Source organism: Dama dama, chromosome 26 (assembly GCF_033118175.1).
Source record: "Dama dama isolate Ldn47 chromosome 26, ASM3311817v1, whole genome shotgun sequence".
Lineage (NCBI taxonomy): Eukaryota > Metazoa > Chordata > Mammalia > Artiodactyla > Cervidae > Dama > Dama dama.
In genome coordinates this window covers 24,487,795-24,511,874 of record NC_083706.1, presented here as the reverse complement: position 1 = coordinate 24,511,874, position 24,080 = coordinate 24,487,795, and the positions used below count along the sequence as shown (strand labels likewise).

At 41.4% G+C, this 24,080-nt stretch overlaps 1 protein-coding gene across 10 annotated transcripts in view; it reads left to right on the top strand.

Annotated features, from left to right (window-relative positions):
• The window catches only part of EPB41L2 (erythrocyte membrane protein band 4.1 like 2), a 205,010-nt gene that overhangs the window by 42,669 nt on the left and 138,261 nt on the right, over positions 1–24,080 (top strand). The window contains exon 2 of one of the 10 annotated variants that reach the window (XM_061130595.1): positions 13,393–13,505. The exons of the other annotated variants lie outside the window; for them this stretch is intronic. The gene's annotated coding sequence lies outside the window, so the exon portion shown is untranslated. The remainder of the gene's footprint in view (positions 1–13,392; positions 13,506–24,080) is intronic. 10 annotated transcript variants of the gene reach the window in all.

Genomic DNA, 24,080 nt, shown 5'->3' with positions numbered 1-24,080 from the left:
TCTTTCCGTGAAAAGAAAGTGAGACTCACTCAGCCGTGTCCGATTCTCTGCCACCCCCGTGGATTGTAGCCTGCCAGGCTCCTCTGTCCATGGAATTCTCCAGGCTAGAATACTGGAGTGGGTAGCCATTCCCTTCTCGAGGGGATAATCCCAACCCAGGGATCAAGCCCAGGTCTTCCACATTGCAGGTGGATTCTTTACCAGCTGAGCCACCAGGAAAATTCATTTATCTTTCCTTATTAAGTGCTTAATAGATGGTTGTAGGATGAATTCGGGAAGCACTTTCCAAAAGTGAATACCTGGACAAAGTTAGTACTGCACTAATTGTGGATGGAGAAGACTAGAAAGAATTTTAATACTCAGAAGTTAGGTGTGTGCTGAAATTGGTTTTCAGGTAACCTGTTAGGTATTATTTTCAAACACACGTTTCCTTAGCAAGATCACTTAAAAACATGACTATAAAAGGCAAGGGAAGGTTTTTACTGGAAACGTTGTAACAAAATAAGAGTAAAGTGGAGAAAAATCATGTTATTTTGCACAAGTATAGCAAGCCAGCTTGAAAGTTTTCTCCTTAGAGAAGTTGTTCTCTAACAAGCTACTGGGAATTGTTCAGCCCATTGGCAGCAACACAGAAAACTGCCCTTTTCACCCCTTCCAGAACACAAACGTAGACGATTCATGGCTGGAACCTATCTTCAAGAGACTGCTGGCTTTATTGAAGCCAAATGTGTATGGAGTTTTTCATTTAGACACATGAAGGGCCTCCAGCACTCTTGCGATAGAGAAAGTAAACCACATAGAGATACTTGAAAAAAGCAAAAACACACAAACAAAACACCCTCAGCCTATTGTGTGCCAGTGCGCATGCAGACATCACCTGTTTGGTAAGAATTATGCCTCCTATGCATTCTTTACCCGTCCATGTCAGTGTTAGCTGTGCTTTTTAACGTCCTAATTGCAGAATAAATACTAATTGAACACAGTGAAAGTAGGATGCAGACCAACAGAAATGAGAACCAAGTCTATGCTTTTCATCTCTTTTGTTGTTTAAAAAAGTCCTTAAGATGAGTTTTTCTAGTGGTGTGAGAAATGTAAAAATGTAACAGTAGCAAAGAGGTTCTTTAATTACCCATGTAGCTCAAATTTGAAGTAAACTTTCCCAGGCTGAACTTGTCTAATGTGGGCCAGAAAACCCATGTTTGAACAGTGAACTTGGTGCTCTGACTTCTCATGCCAGACCTCCGGATAACCTTGGGCAGCTGTTCCTCTGTTGTTATTTACTTATTTGAAAGTAAGTCATGTGAAGATGTGGACAGTTAAGTTAAGGAACACTTCTTTCTTTGGTGATTGTCTTAATAGGCTGTTTCACGTTGATGCTGACTATCTCAGGACACCCCCTCACCCCCAAACCGGAGTAAAGAAGTCTTTAACAAGGAGGCCATATCTTCCTGCTCCTCCTATAGACACTTTCTCAGAAATATTAACAATTATATTTACTTTGAAGATGTTGTTAAGCTGATAAACAGTAATGTGAAATCTTTTTGATATTCTGTTGAAGGAGATGAAAGATGGTTTATTACTGGTTAAGTTTAAGGCAAGCATCGAATGAAAGCATGCTTGCAGTTAGAGCTTGTTTGATATGTGCAATTTATCTATTTAAATTGGAAAGATTACAGTAACAGAGCATGCCTTCTGTGCTTACTAGTTTCAGGCAAGCCAGGTCCCTTTACCAATTCGACACGGAAGATTTTGCCTTTGAATTTTCAATTTTGATTCCCTGGTTTGCCATCTAGTTTTCTCCCCAGTATATAGGATTTATTTGCTGGAAAAATTCAGGTGCTTTTGCAAAGGGGTTCTGAACTTGAAATATTTTAAATTAGTGTCAGTATTGGACTCTGAAAAATAAAGTTATCTGTTGTTAAAGTAATGAGTGTATGTAATTGAATTGAGTTTCCTTGGCTTATCATTTTTGTCTGTGTGGTTTTTGGTTTCTGACACTGTACCATTTTGGAGAAGTTACCTTTGAGTCATGATTGGAACTTATTTGAGGTTGCATGTCAGTTTGGGGAGACAGAAGTGTTCCCTGGAAAATACTGGACTGATTTTCAGTTTGTGAATTATGAGCTTGGTTCACCACACTGCATTTTGGAACTTGACTCTCCAGGGCAGACTAGTGTCCAGCTTTATTCTGTGAGTAACTGCAGTTTGCCTTTTTGCCATTTGGGTTTGTTTGTTTATTTATAAATGATCTGTCTGTGAAATTTTAAGCCAAATGGGATACAAAGGAATTCCTGGTTTTCAAAGGTTCTTTAATTTTGCATTCAAAGGGCAATTTGCCTTTATTTTTAGAAGTTAAATATGTTGCAGCTGTTGAGTAATTCACTACCTCCTGGCCTCACCTCTGCTTAAATAATTGAAAGTGAAAAATACAGATTGGTTTTGCATACCTGAATATAAAGCTAAATATTCAACTTCATCTTTGTAGCTTGCCCAAGTACCTGTGTGTGATCCTTAAGACTGTGGACCATTCATCAGTTGATGGTCAGTTGGATTCTTTCCATCTTTGAGCTGTCATAAATAAAGCTGCTATGAACATTGGTATACCCCCCCCCAAAAAAAAAAAACTGGAAAAAGCCTAGAGTCAAAGAGAAGATAGGAGATTTTTTTTTTTTTTTAAATCAAAAGTGCCTACTTTGAATACTTATTTCGAACATGACAAGTTGAGAATATTGGGAAGCCAAGGACAATTAAGCGTCAGGAAATGGCTTCACATGTTGCCTGTTGCGTCCTGGATGATTTGGATAAAATAGAAACAGCTGTAATGCCAAATGCCCTATAAATTTCAAATGCTGGTGTAAAGCGCGGTGTTAGCACAGTTTATGAGCTGACTTAATAGAGAGCTTTGCCCACAGGTCTTCTGGTGACTTGCTTTCAGCTTTCTTCACAAAAATGCAAAATATTTGGGGCCCTTTCATATTGCTAAATGAAAAATGGTGTGCATTTGGCTCAATAAAGCAAGTAGCCTTGAGAGATGGGCTTGCCTAGAAATTGACTACATTTTTGTGGGAGAACGGGTGAAAAGGGCAGTTTCCTGTGTTGCTGCCAAAAGGTCTGAACAATTTGTAGTAGCTTGTGGCTAGAAAACAACTTCTGTGAGGCAAAAACAGCAACTGCAAACTGGCTCTGGGTATGTGTGAGAAAATGCTCTTCTTTCCTACTTCATTGTTTGGCTTTATAGAGATTTTATACAGTGAGTTCTCAAACTCAAACGCTTAAAATGGTGTTTTGGCTGGTTTGCATAAAAACCTGGGGAAATATATTTGGAGGTAGCCCAAGCAGTGCATAATTTGGTACTTAAAAAAGGGCAGCATTTACATTTTGCTTTTATTGTAACCGTGGGTCTGGAGAGGGTTACCCATTTGTCTCCCGCCTTAAAAAGTGCAGGTAAATCTTGGCATCTATGGAGTGTGTTTCTATAGTAATGGGTTTTTTTTCTTTTTTTAGTTAACATATGAGAAGTGTGTTTTCTTCGTTAACTTGAGTGTCGTGTTCCATTTTGTATTTGATGTATGTTTATAAAATATCCGTGTGAAACTATTGGTAGTTGTCACTTAATGGTACCGACAATGTGACAGGTGCCGTGCTTATGTTCTTAGATTGGCTACGTTGTCTACCTCTCTAGAAGAGGGAAGAAGCTTAGAGTGAGTGTCAGGTAGCTAGAGAATGGTTGGAATGGGCCAGGATTTGGAGTCTTGTTTGTACTTTCTTAATGATATCAAAATAGTTACTATTTCAGATCTTAATTTGTAGAATTAAAAAAATTTTTTTTTTTTTTTGGTTGGGCTTATATAAAGATTAACAGGCTTCCCTGGTGGTTCAGACAGTAAAGAATCTGCCTGCAAGGCAGGAGACCTGGATTCGATCTCTCGAGAAGGGAATGGGCTGTCCACTCCAGTGTTCTTGCCTGAAGAATTCCATGGACAGAGGAGCCTGGGAGGCTACAGTCCATTGGGTCGCAAAGAGTCGGATACGACTGAGCAGCTAACACGTTATGGATAAATATAGACTTGGTTTGATTTAGTTTCAGTGTTTTCACTAAGCGCTTTTTCGGTTCCAGCTTTCACCACTCCTGAGCATCTGTATACTTATTATTGCTTAAATGTTCCAGGCTTTACTTTTTTTGACCTTAAGTTTGACGTTCCTCTTCTGCTGGGGATATCTGTTAGCTTTTCGTTAAACTACAGACAATAGTTAATTGAGGCATGACCCTTTTCTTAAGATTTTGCCCTGTTCATCAACATCAGTGTCTTCTCTATTTAGTAAATAGGCTGGTGTGATAATCTAGTGATTCTTTACTGAGATGGGGATGGATGGGTGAGTTTTGTCTCCTAGGAAACATTTGGCGATGTCTGGAGGTTTGGTTTCTTGGTTGCCATGACTTAAGGACCTGCTACTAGTATTTCTGTGTAGAGGTCGGAAATGCTGCTAAAAATCCTGTAATGCACAGGACAGCTTCTGAGATGACAAAGAATTATGTGGCCACGATGTCGAGAGTGCAGAGGTTGGAAAACCCTGACCTAGCTAACACAGAAAAAGTGAAAGTGTTCATCACTCAATTGTGTCCAACTCTTTGCAACCCCATGGACTGTGGCCCACCAGGCTCCTCTGTCCATGGAATTCTTCAGGCAGGAATACTGGAGTGGGTTGCCATTCCCTTCTCCAGGGGATCTTCCTGACCCAGGGATCAAACCTGGGTCTCCTGCATTGTAGGCAGATTCTTTACTGTTTACAGGTAACCCCAGCTAACACAGGGCATAGACCAAACCAAATCTTATTAATTGGAAACTGTTTCTTTGTAAGATTTTGTTTTTTTAAAAATAACAAAACAACTCTGGTAACTAGGCAAGTTTTTATTCTCCGTTCTAGAGGTCAAGGAAGAGGCTATCAGTCTGCTCACCCAGCCCTAAGCCAGATGACACAAGGTGACCTTACACTGGATTCTTTTAACTGTTTTCTACCTTCATCCCCTCTCCTGACCTAAATGAGATCACACATTCAATTATTATCTGCCATTATCTTAGTCACAATTAGTTGACTGTTAAGAATGGCACATGAAATGCCTTGACTTGAGGTGGGAGAAAAGGAAAAGAATGAAGGGAACATGCACCAAAAGTTGGGGCTTGGATGAAGGTCCTAGCTTGCCTCTTGCCAACATGTTAGTTCAGGTGATGAATCTGTGAGTGATCTTCACAGGCCCGCACATAATTACAGAGGCAACTGTTGATTAGTTTTTGTAAACTGAGAACAAATACAAGGGGCAAATGAAATTTTCAGATAGGCTGAAAAAGCAATCTCTAGGCCCAATAACTATCACTTAGCCTACCATATAAGTAGGGAAATTGACTTTTGTATTTTATTGCCTTGTGACTTCTTGGGTCTAACCTTTGTGATTTTGATTAAATGTAACAAGTTGAAAGGAGCAACCTGTACCAGTCTCTTCATGCCTTTGCAAATACTTGGGATGCTGTCCCTCCTTTCTTTGCATCTTCATCCTTCAGTTCAGCTGCTAAATGGTGTCCGACTCTTTGTGACCACGTGAACCGTAGCATTCCAGGCTTCCCTGTCCTTCACTATCTCCCTGAGTTTGCTCAGATTCATGTCCATTGAGTCGGTGATGCACTCTAACCATCTCATCCTCTTCTGTCCTCTTCTCTTATTGCCTTCAATCTTTCTCACCATCAGAGTCTTTTCCATTGAGTCAGCTCTTTGCATCAGGTGGCCAAAGTATTGGAGCTTCAGCTTCAGCATCAGTCCTTACAATGATTATTCAGGGTTGATTTCCTTTAGGATTGACTGGTTTGGTCTCCTTGCAGTCCAGGGGACTCTCAAGAGTCTTCTCCAGCACCGCAATTTCAGAGATGCTTCTAATTTTACAGTCCTTGTCTGCTCATCTCCTGTTTTGCAGATGGCTTTAAGTAGATATTTCTCAGGGTAGATTGTAATCATTAGCTTCCTCCCCCGCTCCCTTACTAGGTTACATATCCTAGCAGAGTGCTGGGTGTAGAGTGGCCATCGCCTCCACATGGACGGGATGAATGGAGGAGGCAGAGCCAGGAGGGAACACCTTAGTCTTTAAACAGAGTAACAGAAAATGGTTGGGAGAGCTTTTGAAACTCAGGGTGCTGGAAAAGGAGCCTAAGTAAGTGAAGAGTAGGAATTGTTGTATTAGCATCACCTTGTTGGTGTTTTTGTGCTGGGCACGTGTTTTTCTTGTTTAAACGTTGGCAGTCTAGGTGACTGCGGTGGGAAGGCTAGTCTGTGGCCTTGGCCCTTTCTGCATATCTGCTGGTATAAGTGGTGTTCATGTCTTTTACCTGAAGTTCTTCCAGGCTCTATTACCCTCTTTCTCTGAAGGGCTTTTGTAGCTTTTGCATGTTCTCAAATCTGCCTGTTTGCTGGCATATGTTATTTCAATCTGGATTTCTCAACTGCGTTAGGTCATGTCCGGCCCCCCTCCAGGAAGAACTGAGTTTTCAAGTCAGAAATGACCCCTGAAACCGGGCAGTGATTTCACTGTGGCTGCCCTCTTAGGGCACATAGAGTTCTGGCCTTAACCTTTTATTGTCTCCTTGGGCAGATTTGCTTCCTTTGCTTTCTCTTCTGGCCCTTGAATTTCAAGAGCCACAGCTTTATTTTACTCTGGGGTTTATTATGTGCCTGAGTGTCACCACTGGTGGCCTGGGTTGGAATAAATAGCAACTCTGTAGTGCATGTGTTTTGTTTTTCTGTTGAATTACATAAACGCATTAGACATTTTGATTCAAAATAGAGATAATTATGAGAAAAGCTGTCTCTTTCAGTGAAAGGCTTACTAGCCAGGCACCAGTGCTTATCACTGTGGCCATGTCGTTGGACTTGTCCCTTGCAAATTGAACATGCCTGATTGCACAGGTGTTTGCATGGTTGAACAAATTATATTTGGACAATAAACTGTTGTGCCTGACAGTGATTAGAAAGGCAGGGCAGAGTTGCACATGGATTACTTTGGTAAGAGAATTGAGGAGAGAGTATTACCAAACATTTTTATAAGAGAAAGCAAAAAGACTTTTTATTCTTTAACAGTTAAATGCCCTTAAACTTAAGTCCGCCTTATACCAGGCAGGTTTTTTTTTGTTGTTGTTTGTTTGTTTTAATGAATGGCTAGTAACTTTTTTTATTTGCTTACACCATTGAGTGTGTTGAATGCTATCTGGTTTTCCCTGTTGGAGGACAACTATAGTTATATTGTGGCTGAGATCATAGGAAGAACCAGTATCCAGTGTCATATATTTTTGGTTTGTCATTTTTTTGGGCTTTATGCACAAATGTGAAATCTATGTCTATGGGGGTGTGGGTTGACTAGGGAACTGTCTTAGGATTTCTGGAGCTCTCTGAGAGTCCAGTTAAAGTTTGTGGCCATGAATTTGAATTGAGAAAAGTTACCATCCGTTACTTATTTTTGTCGGTGGCTTGGGTGCAAGCCTGAAGTAAGGCTGTACCTTAGGTGGAGCCAGAGAGTACATGGACATGCAGGAGGAGAGAGGGGCTGGGAATTCAAGGTCTGCTGGTGGCCCATGGAAGTCAGGCTGCTGTGAAGATGGGGCCGTGGGGAGGGGCTGGGGACACGGGCTGCTCAGGGTCACAGAGTTGTTGGAGTTGTGGTTCCCGGGGAAGGACAGAAGATAATCAGAGGTTGGAACGAATGAAAATGAGATAATGGTAGGCTTACATATGGGTCTAGGGCAGGATTTTTCAAGAAATCATTTTAGAAGGCCACAACTGGCATTTAGAAAGTGAAATGGCATAAACAGCAGGGGAGTTGGGGCCTTATCTAGTCTGTACAGAATTTTATGTGAGTTTCAGAAAGACTTGCCCCTTGGGAAAAGCTTTCCATTAGCAGTCATCACACCTCGGACAAACCTCACAGACTAGAGTGGAGCTTTGCCACCGCACAGAGCTTCCCCTTGGGGAAGGGGAAGGGGCAGGGAGGTGGGAGGAAAGAGGTGCCCCCTTTCCTGGCTGAGGCAGCCCGCTGGCAGGGAGAAGGTGCACTGGGGCTGGCGCTGGATTTAGCACACAGCGCTTAGGCTTTAGGCCTCATCAGAGTGGCCACTTGAAAACTGTGTGTCCGTTAAACCGGGGTGTGTATTTGTGAACTGGGTTGGGATGTAAAATGTTTTACTCTTTTACTGTGGGTCACAGAAAAAAAAATGGAAAGACAGTGTTTGGGAACCGTGGGAATGGGTAACAGGGTACAGAGGGCAGGATCATGGGGTTCGCTCTTAGAGCAGGAAGCAATACACACACACACACACTCACACACACTCACTCACACTCACACACTCACACACACACACACACCCTGCTCTGTACCCTACAGAAAGGAGCGGGGGAGTACCGATAGTGAAAATGACTTTCATTTGGAATGCATCCTAGCTTTGGGGTTCAGCCCCCTCTCTTCTAGCAGAAGCTTTGTGGTGAAGTATGGTCCAGACACTGGTTGAGCTTTTCTCTCAACCCTGGGTCTAGGGAGCTTTTCTGTCAGACTGAGGGAAATAGACTGGAAAAAAGTCAAAGTGTGGGTCACAGCCGAGATCCTGTGATTCCGTAAAAGCTAAGTGGTGAGGAGAGGGGGCTTTTGATGTGTTCTGGGTCATAGGGAGAGAGCTTTCTGCAGCTCAGAGTCACGGGGTTACCACATAACATGTGGTCAGTTGTAGAAAATTGAAAATTGATTTTTAGAGGGTTGTGAGGGTGACGAAGCTCTGTAAAAGTTTATGTGGACAGTCGTGGGAATGGTGAGTTAGAAGTTCTGGCTTCTTTCTTTTTCGGCTGTCTTGTTGACTTTAAAAAAATAAATGAGCATCAGCATCCCCGTGTGATCTTGGCTCTGTCTTTGGAATGTAAGTAAGAACGGACAGACACGCCTGGATGTTCCTCGTCCCCCTTCCCATGCTCTGAGGAGTAAAATCTTGACCGTAAACTGTAAGGCCTCGTGTAGCGGTCTGGTCTGAACTTGAGAGGTGGAGAGTTTCGTTTCCCTTCCTGTGGGCCCTGTTGGTCAGGTGTTGGTAATGGCAAGTGGGCCACAATTCCATGGCTTTAAAAAAGGGATCAAGGCACGGTGGAGTGGAGAGTTGGGCAGTTTGGGTGGAGGCCCAGGCTCCTGTGCCTCTTCATCTCCAGTTGCCGAGAGTTGTCCTGTCAACCCCCTGGTCAGGTACCACAGCTTTAGGCTGGTCCCTGCTAGAGAAGGGGTAGGGTCGGGATTCTTCACTGGACTGTCTCAGTGTGAACGAAGGCTGATGGAAAGGGTCAGCCCCCGCTCATTCTTCTGGGGAGCACATGTGTGTTAGGGGAAACTCCTTATGTGTGTTTTCCTGAAAATTTGCAGTTAAGCTTTATGGATTCATTGGACCCTCTTAAGTAGGCCTGGGGAGTTAGTACTGCCTTTAGTGGCTGTTTCTGTGTGGAAAAAATAATAACAACTGACATTTACTTACTTAGAGTCTGTTGTTCAGTTGCTAAGCCATGTCCGATTCTGTGACCCCATGGATACCATCCCCAGCTTCGCTTTTGTCATCCTTATCTCATTCCCCACTGTGCTCACTCCTTCCCCAACCAAGTCCTCACTTCATCTGGGGTTGGGGTGTATGTATGTTTTTTCCTGTTTCCAAGGCAGTGACTCAAAATCTGGCCTGTCGTGAGTCAGTTCAGTTCAGTGCCTCAGTCGTGTCCGACTCTTTGCGACCCCGTGGACGACAGCACACCAGGCCTCCCTGTCCATCACCAGCTCTCGGAGCTGGCTCAAACCCATGTCCCTCGAGTCGGTGATGCCATCCAGCCATCTCATCCTCTCTCGTCCCCTTCTCCTCATGCCTTCAGTCTTTCCCAGCGTCAGGGTCTTTTCCAATGAGTCACTTCTCTCTGGACTGCCTGCAGACAGGCGTGCAGAATGAGTCCTCAGGCCTGCGGGAAGTTCACGGTTTAGAGTTGCTGGGGTTTGGCCTTCAGGGACGGTCCTGCCAGTGATGGCTGTCCTCTACAACGTGTTTAAAGCCATAAAGTTGAAAGTGTAGGATTCCTCAGCGGAGTACAGTCACGTGTGACTGTGAGGTTTTCTTGTGCCAGGAAAGACTGTGTTTTTATGTTAAATAGCATTGGGTGGCCTAAGGGATTCTAGCCACAGCTGCATTCCAGAGACAGTTCAGAGCCATGGCTGGTAATGACATCACCACCGCAGGTGCCAGATCATTCTTTCTTTTTTCCAATATAGCCTGCCCACGCCTTTTTTTCTTAAAGGACGTTTAAGTCCTACTCTGAGGATTTGTTGCAGAATAAGTATGAAATCCAATTCTGGGTGTGTGTGTGTATGTGTGTAGGTAGAGAGATGAAAATAAAGTGCTTTTGGAAGATCACGCAGTCCCAGAAATTCCAGTTTTAGGTTACTTGCGTTCAATCCCTCCCAGGAGATTTTGATGGGGAAGGGTGGGACGGAGGAGGGGCTTCAGACTAGACGAGAAAAGTAGCTGTGAAAAAACAGGGTTGAGGGGCTTCCTCCCCCTGCTCTCCCCCGATCCAGGACTGGCCTGGAGTGTTTCCAAGAGAACTCTGATTTCCAGTGTATTTCACAGAGGCTGGAGAGCTCTGATTCCAAATGTCAAGCTTGGATACAAGGGATTGGATTTTTTTTTTTTCCATGATAAATTTATGTGTTTGTTGAATAAAGCTTGCAATATAGAGAAACATAAATAGTAGAAGGCAGCCTCATTCCTACTTTAAGACATAATTTCTTTATATTTTCATATTGTATAAAATGCATTCAGAGGTGACAGAATGCATTCGGAGGATGAACACTTCATTAAATGCACATTTATGTACATTTCACAAGTAGGGCTCATACTGTGGTTTTGATGTTTATTTTCATTTAACTTTGTGTCCCATTTGCCTTGCCAAGTAGTTTTTTTTAGAATGCAGAATTTTAGAACTATGAGGTACTTAAAGAGATAATGAATCCTCCCTGTATTTCATAGATTAGATAATTTAATAAAATGAAGTTAAATGACTTGCTCTAAATTCTCGTTACTTTCAGAACTGGAATTAGAACTGGTTCCATCTATTCCTGTATACTTTTAACTGTCCCATTCTGCCTATTTTACTTTATTTACTGGCAAAAATTTGTGAATAATTATCTCTAGGATAAATTAGAGATTGTTGCCCTAGATAATTTAATCCATCTCACTCTAACTTTGAGTATGAAAAAAAGTGAAACTTTGAGACTACTCAAACACACCTGTGTAGTTAAATTAATTTGCCCCAAGTGATTTGGAGACGTTAGAAACCATTATGAGATGACTGGATTGTTGCTATTTTAGGGTTATTTGATGTGAACCTGAAAGAAGTGAAGTTTAAAAATGTATGCTTTACACTTAGCACAAGCATATTTGAAGTGTTTCTTTCTGTCATGTTAAAACCAATAAATCTCTTCAAACTTTTTAGTGGTCTTGCCAAACTGTTAATTATCATCTCCTTTGCCAAATTTCCTCTACTCTGGAATTCTCTTTCCCTTATTTTGCTGAATTCCCGTAGGAGTTCTTGGCTGTGTAATTCCTTTGGCAACTACTCACATAGTCTTAGGGCATTTCTTCTACTGTTGTCTTGAAACAGTAACATTTTGTGAATGTTAACTTTCCATGAGATTGTGTGCGGGAGACTCTTGGCTCCTCAAGGACAGGATGTTGTCTTGTCATTTTCCTTCCTTCCACTTCTCTCCCCTTCTCTTTGCCTCCTCTCCATAGTCCTAGCAGAGCACCTGTGCGCTCACTCTATTATTATTATAACTTGTTAAAAAAGTTCTGAGCACATTTAGGGCAAATCCGAGAACATGGCCTCCTCTCTGTGAGTTTGGTAGTCCTGCTGCTACCGCGGATTTCAGGAACATCTCTGCAGAAAAAGCAAGTCTAGTATGATTTGCACATTGTTTTGTTCAGCAAGTAGTTAGATGCCCTTTTTGAGGCAGTTGTTATGGATTCATACAATATTGGCACACACAGCCTCAGACCCACCCTCACCTCTGTTTGAACTTAGGCTGGAAGAAACTGTATAAAACAGCTGATGGGTGGGCTGCTGCAGGGCTGTCTGAAAAATAGGTGACAGAGAATCCTCAGCTTTTGCTTTTCTTGGAAAAATTCCTCCACAGGAAGTCTTCAGCATATTTTAAATTCTGCATCTTGAAGAACTTAAGCTTTTGTACATTTCTGAACTTTCTGTATCTTGAGGGAAGAAATGGAAGGTGGGATGAGGGGCGTGAAGAAACTTAGTGTTGAAGTCTCAGGAGTAGGAAGTGGAGAAGAAAGGGAATAATGGCCGGGATACATTTGTAGGTAGAGGCAGAAGGAAAGAGTGAGAATGGAAAGAGATCGAGAAATAAGGATAAATAGCCAACTATTAGGGTGGGGACAAAAATCTGAATGTCATTTGGCAAAGATGCTTTTACTTTTGGTTTCTTCCCAAAACTTTTTCAAATGATTGCCGTGGGTGGGGAAACTCCACTAGAGATGACAGCGTAAGTGTTGGATGAGGAATATGACAGAAATAGCTTGAGTGACTGAAGTAGGAAGAAACAGAATTAAGAAACTTTTTTTTTTTTTTCCAGCAGTGCTCTGCATTTCTTATAATACTGTGCTTAATGTATTCCAAAAAGTTTTTCAGTATCGTATGAAGAGTCTCGTTTTTGATCAACTCCTTTTTTCCTGCGGAGTTGCTTGCCTTAGAATAAGTGTCAAGCCTGCCCCCTCTTTCAGCTTGTTCACCATGGAAAACTGTCAGGATGCAGATGTGCTGCCAAAGGAGACTGATTCCAAGAGTTGACTGCAGGACAACAGCCACATCATTCTAGGGACCCGGTACACGTGTGTGATGTTTATGTGCACACACATGTGTTCTTTTCCCTTGAAGAAGTCTCGTACACATGTGTGATGTTTATGTGCACACACATGTGTTCTTTTCCCTTGAAGAAGTCTCATGATGCTAGAATGTGATCTTATTTCTTTTGAAGTCTTTTTTTTTTTTATTCATTATTTTTAAGTAATAATGGCTCTGAATGCTCTCCAGGCTATTGGGAATTGTTTTTCCATATGTTTCTGTTCGGGTCAGTGAAAAGAGGAAAATAATTTAGGAATGAATTTTATAATTGGAAAAGGAACACTGCCTCCTAAAAAGATGTTTATGTTTACCATTGGGTTCTAGTATCAGTTGCATTATTTCCTGACCCGGGGCTGGGCTGCGCCTGACATAAGCGTTAGGAACTGAATTGTGTCAGCACTGCTCCTTAAGGCGTTTATCTTAATCCAGGCGTCCTTGGATTGTGCCCACGAGCACAGTGGTGGCAGTGATCACAGAGCTGGGCTGCTGGTGTGAGCTCCGAGGAGCGCAGTGATCACCCGGTGAATCCAGCCCTGGTGCACGTGAGTTGGTGTTTTTCTTTAGATGCTCTATTTTGATCACATGAGGGATCGTGGTTTTTAAGTTACCTCTGTGTCATTCTCCTGGGATGGACTGATTAGCCCTGAATTCTGTCTCACGGGGGCCCTGTTATGCAGCTAAAGTAAGTAGAGGATGATGGCCAGTGAGGTACCAGCCGCAGAGCTGGTTGCGGTACAGTCCAGATTTGGGTGTTTGGGTTGGCCAGCTTTCCTGGAAGATAAGCTTATGTTGTATTTACATAGATACGTCCTGAAAGTTCTGTATAATTACACAGTTGTATTTGAGTGTTCCAGAAGAATTAAATAGTACATCTCCTGCTTTCCTGCCGTTCCCCTGCACTTTTCCCTTGTTCCTGCTTTCTCCTGTGATCTTCTGTGTTACCCTGAGTGGAGAAAGGAGCAAAATCCTCCATACTTTTCTCTGGTGAATGCTTTGCACCCAGGAGAGATGACAGAAATGCTGTGGTTAAAAAAAAAAAAAAAGCCACGAGTCTGCATTTTTGTACTGTTTTTACACCTGTGGGGAATTGGAAGTTTTGAAGTATGAGGTACACTGGGAAAAGAAAAACCAAGAGGAAAACGTGTTTTGGAAAAACAAACCTGGCCGGGAAATTAGGTTTCTGCCTTTTCTTACAATATTCTTTAAAAAAATAAAAATTCCCTCACTTAGCTCAGAATTTCTTAGATTCTCTTGTGTCTGTGATGCAAAGGATTGGCTACATTATTTTTTCAGGCCCGTCCCAGACTCATGATTCAGGAGGACTGTATATCCCCAAACATATTGTTGTAGGACTTATTTCAGAGCCATTTCTGTTTTCTTCTTGCTTCTCTTAGAATTCAGTACCTTTTTATAGGTGGTGATCCTTTAGGTCATTCTTAACCCATGAGAACCAGTCATACAGGTGAAGATAGTTGTTTCATACTCCTCACATTGTCCTTATATGAATCTTAAAAAGATGGCATGACATTTCTTGTTATAAATGTGCCAAAATAGTGTTTATTCTGTTAGAGGGCCCTTTAATTTAATATTAGGCTTACTTTATTGAATCGTTAAGGTGATTATCTTGGATAATAGAAAAATAAGATGACAGTGCCAGGAATTGTCTGAAAAAACAGGTGCACAGTTTGTTTTTTAAAAAGCGTTTTCTTATAATCTCATCTCTTTTTCCTCAAATGTACTAAGCATAACTTTGTGCAAAGTAGTGTGTGTCTTGCTTTGGGGGATCCAGAGATAAGACAGACTTGTTAAGTATGGTGGCTGAGATGTGCTCTTAGGGCCGGTACTACAGAAAGTGCAGAGCTCTGGAAGGGGGTGAGGGAGTGTTGTGGGCACTTGGAGGAGAGAGGGATGGCCGCCTTTGGACAGGGCATAGCTGCTGGCTGGATTTTGCCTGATGGTGGTGGTTGTGATGGGCGTGCTTCTTGGCTTGCTCACTTCTGAGAAGAAGCTGGAGATGTAAGCCTGGAGACTCTTGGCTTTTTCCTCCCTCAAGACTAGAAATCATGATGCATCCTACTGAGCAGAGAAGTTAGAAAGGAGGGTGTGGCCAGAGCCTCGAAGACTGCATTTCAGGTGGAGGAATTTGGGTTTTCTTTCTGCGGTTACTGAGGTTTTCCAAATAGGTGAAGTGATGTGATCAGAGCTGGAGTGTAGGAAGAAGAGGTGGATAGAGAGTCACAGTAGGGCTAACAAATTTACGAGAAAATGTTAGTTATGAGAAAATTTGACCTGTTGGTAACTTTGTTACTGGTTTTACTGACTTGAATCAGAGTCTACCTCTTGTTTTTTTCCTACAGTACAAAAGTCATCAAATTGTTTTTTTAGGGCACTCTCCACTGAAGATAACTAAGTATATACCCTTCAGATAAAAGTGAGAAACTATCAGTTTGTCTTCCTTGTGATCTTTTTCCATTAAATATGTTCAGCTATTTACTGTATTTTGTAATTAACCTTGACTCCTGGCATTCTCTCACAACTTTTTTTTTTTCCCCTGAAGGCATTTCTTAAGTCCTTTTCATATCAGTGCTTTAAAGACATTACATGATTGAGTGGGTATATCACCACTTCACCTCCACCTCCATTTAATAAGTGTTTAGTTCCATTGTAGTATATGCTGTTTTAGGAATTTTCTTGTCCTGTTTTTGACAGTAGTTTGTCTGTAATCCTTGTGAACATTGTTTGGTGTTGATAGCTTGCAAGTCAAAGTATCTTGGAAAGAAAGTCAAAGTCTTGTAGCTACTGAGTGAAAGAGTTAGAGTTGAAACTCAGATCTGCCTGTTGCTGAATCGTTTTGTATCTGCAAGTCTGTTTCCTTATCTATAAAATGCAGGTATAGATAGTACATTTCTAATAGAGTGCTCATGGGAAATGAAGTGAAATGATCCATGTGCTGGCATAGATTGTAAGCCATCTTCTAAACAACATAGATGCATGGTATTTGTGAATCTAAAACAGTTAATTGATTCAACCGATAAGTAATTTCACATTTTGAATTTTAAAGGTAATTTTCTTTTCAAATGTAATGAAATCACCCAACTTTTAAAACCTCAAGCCCTCTTTTAATTTTGTGTACTGTAACATGTGAAACTTGTGTTCTCAATAGTTTCTTTTAATTCTTCCCCACAGACTGTCATTCTACACTTTGAGCTCTGTTTTGTGTTAATTTTTGCTGCCTTTCCCCCCTGAAATGCAATAGTCCTGTAGTGTCCTGGTGGAAACATTGTTCTCTTTGTTTGGGCTAAAGAAGTGCCTTTGTCATTCCTTTGAGACATTCTGCAGATGCCATTTTGCAGTTTCGAAAAATATGTCGCTGTCCTCCTCCTGCTGTGTTATATTGTGTGTGTGTGTGGCTTGGTGTTTTAATGAAGTTGTAGTGAAAACTTGACAGTGATAACTTGTCACGTAATGATAAAACATAAGGCTCTTTCTTGACTGTAGATATGTGATCCCCATCTCTCTATAGCGTTGTGTGGTCCAAAAGTAGATCCCTCCTTTATTCAGAGTTTTGATGCTTTTTGACTAACTTCATAGAAAACTGTTAAAACAGCTTCTTCGAACAGGTACTGCTTTTTAAAGATCTCTTAATTTATATGTTCTTAATAGCATTTTAAGTGGCAAGTATCCCCTCTAATTTGCTAAGTGGCTTTAATCCTTGTACTAAGAAGTGGGGGCAAAAATCTTTTGGGAAATTGCCCTGATAAAATCCAGGAAATTCCTTTCATTCTTTTAAATCCAGTTAAAATCGAACTTTTAAAAAAGGCCTCTGATGTAACAGTGTCTGCAAGCATGTGCTTCTTGGAGTCCAGTGATTTCTTGTGGATAGTGCCAAGCTCGAAGGGGAACAGCATGAATGTATCCCTGTGTTTCAGGTAAATCTATGCCCCGTGGCACATGACCAGGTTATTATGACTCTGCTGGGACTTGGCCATCTTCTTTTGTACTGCTTTTAAAACTGCTAAAGTAGGGGTACAGAAATGAAGGGGGAAACTCATATTTCTTTGTTTTAGTGGATTTTAGTTTATTAAAACATTTCTTAATTATTATATGTTTAGTGGGAAAAGCTTGTTAATATAGAAAAATACAAATAAAGCAAAATTTCCCATTGTCCACATTCAGGAATAGCAATTGTTACCATTACAGCTGAGCATTTCCAGGGTTTTATCTTAATTTACATATGAGGTAGAACACAACAGCACTATCCTTTTAAACGTGCTTATTTGCCCTTGGCAAATGTATATCTAAATTCTTCTTCTGTAAATTGAAGTACAGTTGATTTACAATATTGTTAGTTTCTGGAGAAGAACATGGCAAATTCCATGGACGGAAGAGCCTGGTGGGCTACAGTCCATGGGGTCACAGAGAGTCGGCCGTGACTGAGCACATCAGTAGCACATTGTTAGTTTCAAGTGTAGAGCAAAGTAATTCGGTTATATATATCTATATTATTTTTCAGTTAGAGTTCATTACAGGATACTGAATATAATTCTCTGCACTATAGAGTAAAGCCTTGCTTTTCTCTTTGATATATGGAGGTGTGCATCTGTTGGTCCCATACTACCAATTTATTCCTCTTTGCCTTTCCTTTTGGTGACCTTGAGTTTATTTTCTGTATCTGTAAATTCTTAAGATAGTAGTGCTTAATTTTGGAAATGTTACTCCATAGGGCATTCATTCATTAGATGGACTCACTTGAAAGTTCTCAATTAGTAGAAAGTGTATACATTTATTGCCTAAAGATATATGAGTCAGAAAAGGATAGGCGAATCATTTTGGATGTTTTCCAGGATCATAAAAGCATAATAGGTCTATATTAGAACTGTTAGGAAGCCTTTGAAACAAGGAAAGATCCTATCACATAAGCCCTGGCTCGTCTTGGACAGCTGGCTCACTGATTTCCAACAAGAGCTGATTCTGTGGTGGCCCGGCTCCTGTCATCTGGGGCAGAGGTACCCCAGGATTACAGTGTTTGTATATGTCTAGCCGTCAGCTGGGCTGGTTTTAGACAGGGATACCAAGCCCTGTGTCATGCCATCCCATCTGTTTCTTTTAGAGATAAGTACGAAGTTGTGTTTGGGCAGATCCTGTTAACACTAAACTCCATGGCAGAAATAAACTTCCCAGGTGGCTCAGTGGTAAAGAATCTGCCTGACAGTGCGGGAGACACAGAAAACTCCAGTTCGATCCCTGAGTTGGGAAGATGCCCTGGAGGAGGCCATGGTAACCCACGCCAGTATTCTTGCCTGGGGAATCCCGTGGACAGAGGAGCGAGGTGGGCTGCAGTCCACGGGGTCACAAGGAATTGGACACGACTGAGCGACTAAAGGACGTCAGCAACATTAAAGGTTGAGGTAAGAGGAGAGCCTCCCCAGGGGATTGGTAGATGCTTCGACCAGTCTTCTTCCGGAAGAGAAAAGCACCTTGTCTGGCTCTTATTACTCTAGGATCCAATGGGAATAGTATTTACTTTCGATGTATAGATGATAAGCCAGCAGGAACAAGTTTTTATATCTTGTTATGTCTGTGCTGTTCTGTTGTTTCATTCAGCATTCATTGAGTTAGATGTTCTGGTATGGTTAACATGGAATTATAGGTGATAATGGGAGGAGATAAAAAAGGGATTGAGGAAGATATGAGACACTCGAATTATGGCTGAACCCAAATGGCTTGAATAGATCCAGGAAAATTCTTTGGTGGGAGGAAAATATCAGGGGGATGGTGACAGGGGGAGAAGTTAGATGTGGCTGCTAAGTAGATTATTAGGAGTGCTACATTCCACCATTTGTCTGAGATATATATGTATATTATATACACACACACACATATATATATGTATACACACAGTTCCATACATTTAAGTAGAATGCATAATTGTGTGTATATCCTTTTAGTTCAGCTTACACAGGTCAACTGCAGGTACAATCCTTCCCCCTTCCAAGGACAGACCACATAAAGTGCTGTTGGCCTGCTGCATCCAGAGGCAGAGTATTGTCTCATAGAACACGCTGTCCCGGTGATGTCCCTCCCTCTGGCTTCAGTTCCATCCAGATCAGATGTCAGCGATCAGGTGCTTTGTTGAGATTTCCCCCGGACAGTGCTCTACCCTGCCCTGTCCTGTTGTGTAGCCGTAAATTACCCTCTTGGATCACCAAGTTGTGTGGTTCATGGGGTGTATGACTAGGTAGGCTAGGAGCCGTGGTTGCTCTGGGGATAGCTTGTCCTTGAAGTGTAATTCCTGATCAGATCTGACTGCCCCTGGTTCTGTCCATTTGGAGGATCGCCGTCACTCACTGTGTATACCTCAGGGCCGTCTCTGAGAAGGGGCTGTGTTACTCTCCATTTAAGTCTGACTTCGCCATCTCGGCATCCTGCTTCCTTTGCCAGTGGGTCCTACTGGAGTGGTAGACACTCCCTGCTAGGTTGGTTCACCAGACTTCCCTTTGAGAGCCTTGTGATTTGTGAGAGTGTGTATGTACCATAAACTCACAAATAACTTGATTGCCTCCCCCGCCCCCATGTTTTACTCTGTTTTCTCAAAGTCAGTAACAGAGCTGTTGTTAGGTTTGGTCACAAACTGCTTGTTTTTAACCTCCTACCTGGAAGCTGGGGTTAGTTTTTTTTTTTCCCTCAAGTGTAGACAGGGGAAGTGGACAGTCTAGACAGAGGAGAGTCAGCATTAATGAGGACACGGAAGCCTTTCTTGTCGAGGAGGCTGGCGTGGCTGCAGCTCGGGGTGTGTGAGAGAGCGTGAGAAGCAGAAGACGAGCCTCCTCTCTGGCCTGGAGTCAGTCGGTGCGGAACCCGGGAGATTATACGGAGCAGTCTGGTGTCCGTAGTCCCTGCAGAGCCACTGGAAGCCTTTCAGAAATTTTCATTGCTATTATTTCTTTGAAGGAAGAGGCATAATTGCAAATATCTGTGTTGCAGAAATACTACATGCCAGGTTTTATAGGGAATTACCGGATTTCCCTGGGTATCTGTGCCAGTGAATTTTACCCTCAGTTAAAGGCATCTACCCAAGGAAGCCTCCTTTTATATTCTTTTATTTATGGCTTCTAGGTGAAATTTCCAACTCCAGTAACACTTTTGTATTTCTGTGCAATAAAATCTGGTGCTGAGGTTTTTGGGTGGTATTTATTGTACCGGTGACTAGGATCAAATATTTACTTAACCTAATTTTAATAGTAAACCTCACTGTTACCAGTTAAGTACTTTGTTTTTACAACAGAGTGATAACCTGAAGCTTGGCAGTACTGATTTAAGTAGGTGTCTTTGGTATTTGTTGCTCTTTATTATGAGACAGATTTGTGCCCAGTCTTACTGTGAGCCAGGCTGGGCATTTAAAGATGAGGACGAAGACAGAGCTGCACATAACTTCACAGTGAGGAAGACTGATGCCAAGAATTCAAAAACGGTCATTTCAGCAGTAGAAGTACCTATAGGGAGAAGAACAGCACTATGAGCCTGGTGAAGAGTGAGGAAAGGGTCAGGAGTGACAACTGTACTGAATTTATTTATTTATTTTTTTACTGGGATTTTTGTTTGTACTACTAATTGAGTATGACCTATCAGTCCATTCATTCATCAAACATTCCTCTGGCTTCCTTTACTGTATGATAGGTGTTACATTGGGTTGTGGGGGATATAGATGTAAGACTGCAGTCTTTGCCCCTGGGAATCTATTGTTTACGTGGAGAGACAGCCAGTCAATAGCAAAGAGGAATTGGGGGACTGGGAATTGCCCTTGAAAACTGGATAAATAAAACATTTTTTAACTGTTTTGCTTAATAATTAATAAGATCATACCATGTATCAAGTAAATGAGAATCTTTTTGTAAATTACCTTCTTAATAGTTGTACAGGAAATATTTGTTGAATGAATGAATGTATCTTTTGTGTAAGAATAGGTTTTTACACATTGGTATTAACACAAAAGAACGTTTGCATTATTTGCTACTGGCGATCCCTTCATGGATAGGATACTTTTTCTTTCCAATTGAAATTTCCAGGAAGTATCACTGTCCTAGGGTTTCTGGCCAAGCACTTTTCTGAAGCCAATGGGTGGGTGTATGTTTAGATCCAAGAGAAACAAATTATAACCATGGATGTGAACTTTTCACGGTCTTCTCAAAGTAAAAGCTTGAAAAAATATTTTTATGCTTCTCTCTTGCAAATACTAATATCCTTTTCTAAAGAGGAGTTAAAGCAAAGATAAGATGTTAAGTATACTAGGTATTCATATTGTTCCCATCCTTCCTTGTAATTAGCACAACACCTCAAAATGTTCATTGAGAATTTTTGGCTGTAATTTTGAATCTTAGAACTTGGTAGAAAGAAGTATATATGTTCAGTTCAGTTCAGTCACTCAGTCGTGTCCGACTCTTTGCAACCCCATGGACTGCAGCACGCCAGGCCTCCCTGTCCATCATCAACTCCTGGAGTTTACCCAAACCCATGTCCATCGAGTCTGTGATGCCATCCAGCCATCTCATCCTCTGTCGTCCCCTTCTCCTCCTGCCCTCAATCTTTCCCAGCATCAGGGTCTTCTAATGTTTCTGGTTCTTCTGACTCTTCAGTCAGTTCTTCTCATCAGGTGGCCAAAGTATTGGAGTTTCAGTTTCAACATCAGCCCTTTCAGTGAACACTCAGGACTGATCTCCTTTAGGATGGACTGGTTGGATCTCCTTGCAGTCCAAGGGACTCTCAAGAGTCTTTTCTAACACTACAGTTCAAAAGCATCAATTCTTTGGCACTCAGCTTTCTTTATAGTCCAACTCTCACATCCACACATGACCACTGTAAAAACCATAGCCTTGACTAGACAGACCTTTGTTGGTAAAGTAATGTCTCTGCTTTTTAATATGCTATCTAGGTTGGTCATAACTTTCCTTCCAAGGAGTAAGCATCTTTTAATTTCATGGCTGCAGTCTGTATATCTGGTGAAGTTCAGATATCATTGGACATTGACTCCCAGAATACCTACATTATTTAAAATAGCAAAGAATAAAAATACTACTATAGCATTAGATTTATGAAGCCTAGCAAAATAAACTGTGGGTATGCAATAGTAAGAGCTTTCTGTTATACAAAATATAAATTAGACGCATCAGAAGTCTCTTAGCTTAAATTTAAATATGAGTGTAATTGGGAAGCAGTAAAGGCTTTGTAAACTGTAAAGCCCCCATAAATGCATACTTGGTGTCAGTCAGTCGGTTCAGTCACTGAGTCACGTCCAAATCTTTGTGACCCCATGGACTGCAGCACACCAGGCTTCCCTGTCCATCACCAACTCCCAGAGCTTGCTCAAACTCCTGTCCACTGAGTCGGTGATGCCATCCAATCATCTCACCCTCTGTCATCCCCTTCTCCTCCTGCCTTCAATCTTTCCCAGCATCAGGGTCTTATTCTAATGAGTCAGTTCTTCGAGTCAGGTGACCATCAGTCTTTTCAATGAATATTCAGGATTGATTTCCTTTAGGATTGACTGGTTTGATCTCCTTGCAGTCCAGGGGACTTTCAGAAGTCTTTTCGAATGCCACACTTCAAAAACATCAATTCTTTGGCTCTCAGCTTTCTTTATGGTCCAACTCTCACATCTATACATGACTACTGGAAAAATCATAGCTTTGACTATACGGTCCTTTGTTAGCACAGTAATGTCTCTGCTTTTTAATGTACTGTGTAGGTTTGGCATTTGGTGACAATACTTGGTATAGTACACAGATTTCTTAAACTGCAACCGCCCCCCACCCCTCCAATATGACTGCCATCATGGTCTGTGTTGGTGTGGAAGAAGACACAGTCATGTGGTACACATTCTACTCGGTTAGCTAATAGATAGGGAAAGTGGAAATCAGAGTAGTAAAGAAGTATCACAGGCTTAAAATGGATATATGTTAGTTTCAGAGCCTCTGGGGGTTCCATGTCATGGACTTTGAACCAAGATTATACAGTTTAGTAACAAAAATTTGCTTATATAATTAGGTTTTAAGCATGTTCAGAACACTTCCTTATACCCTAACATAGTATAGGGACCATAGTTATTTATAATATTATGAATTCTTTTTCTAGACCTTTCCCCACCTCAATCTTATAGAAATAAAACACCTCATTTCTGCTGTCTAGGGCCGTCTCTGATTTGCCATCACAATTCATTCTGTACAAAGCACAGTTTGCTTCTTCATGCCATTTCTCTTGTTCCCATTCCTAATATTTAAAGTAGATTTTTTTTGTACACAACTCACTTAGGAGTGGATCATTTACCGACTCTGACAGTCGGTACATCTGGGCCGTGTGCATTTAATTAATTGTCGCCGGGGACCATTTTGGTCTTTGTGTTCTGTTTATTCTATCTGTTCATTCTTTTTTTTCCCCTTTCTTTTTTGGTCTTCCTCTGGATTGAATTATTTTTCTTTGAGTCCGTTCTATCTTTACTATTGGCTTATTCATCTATACCTCTTTTTTTTTTTTTCATTTTGTTTTTTCATTTTTTTATGTACCTCTTTGTTACCTAATTTAGCTCATTTAATTTGTCTCCAAACCCCCTGTTCCTCCGTTTGTAACTATTTTAGTGACTGACTTTGCTGCACAATTAATTGCTCTTTATCTTTCTCTCTCAACTCTGATGTGTTGCCAAATTCTTATCATTCTCCCAATTGAATATTGCTTGAATTTGTCCATTCCTTCCACTGATACCGTCTCTCGTCAGATCCTATCACCTGCACAGCCTGAGCTGTCTTGGGGTACAGTTTTAGCTGTGGTGGTCAAAGAAATACAGGTCTTAACATTGACAAAGAATTGACAAACCACTTATGTGTTTACTCTGGTCTCTTTAAACACCAGAATGTGGTTTTATAATAACTGCAAAACTTAAAAATTCTCCATATCACTTTATGAATTTTTCTTATTCTTCCTCATCACAGTTTAAAAAGAGCTCTCATACTCTTCCCTTTCAGCCAGCCTCCCCCCAAACAGTGAACACCAGCTCTCAGCTTCAGTTTGAGTCCCCCCTTGAGTTCTCTATGGATCTGTTCTTTAGCAACTCAGCCTGTTCCACGATA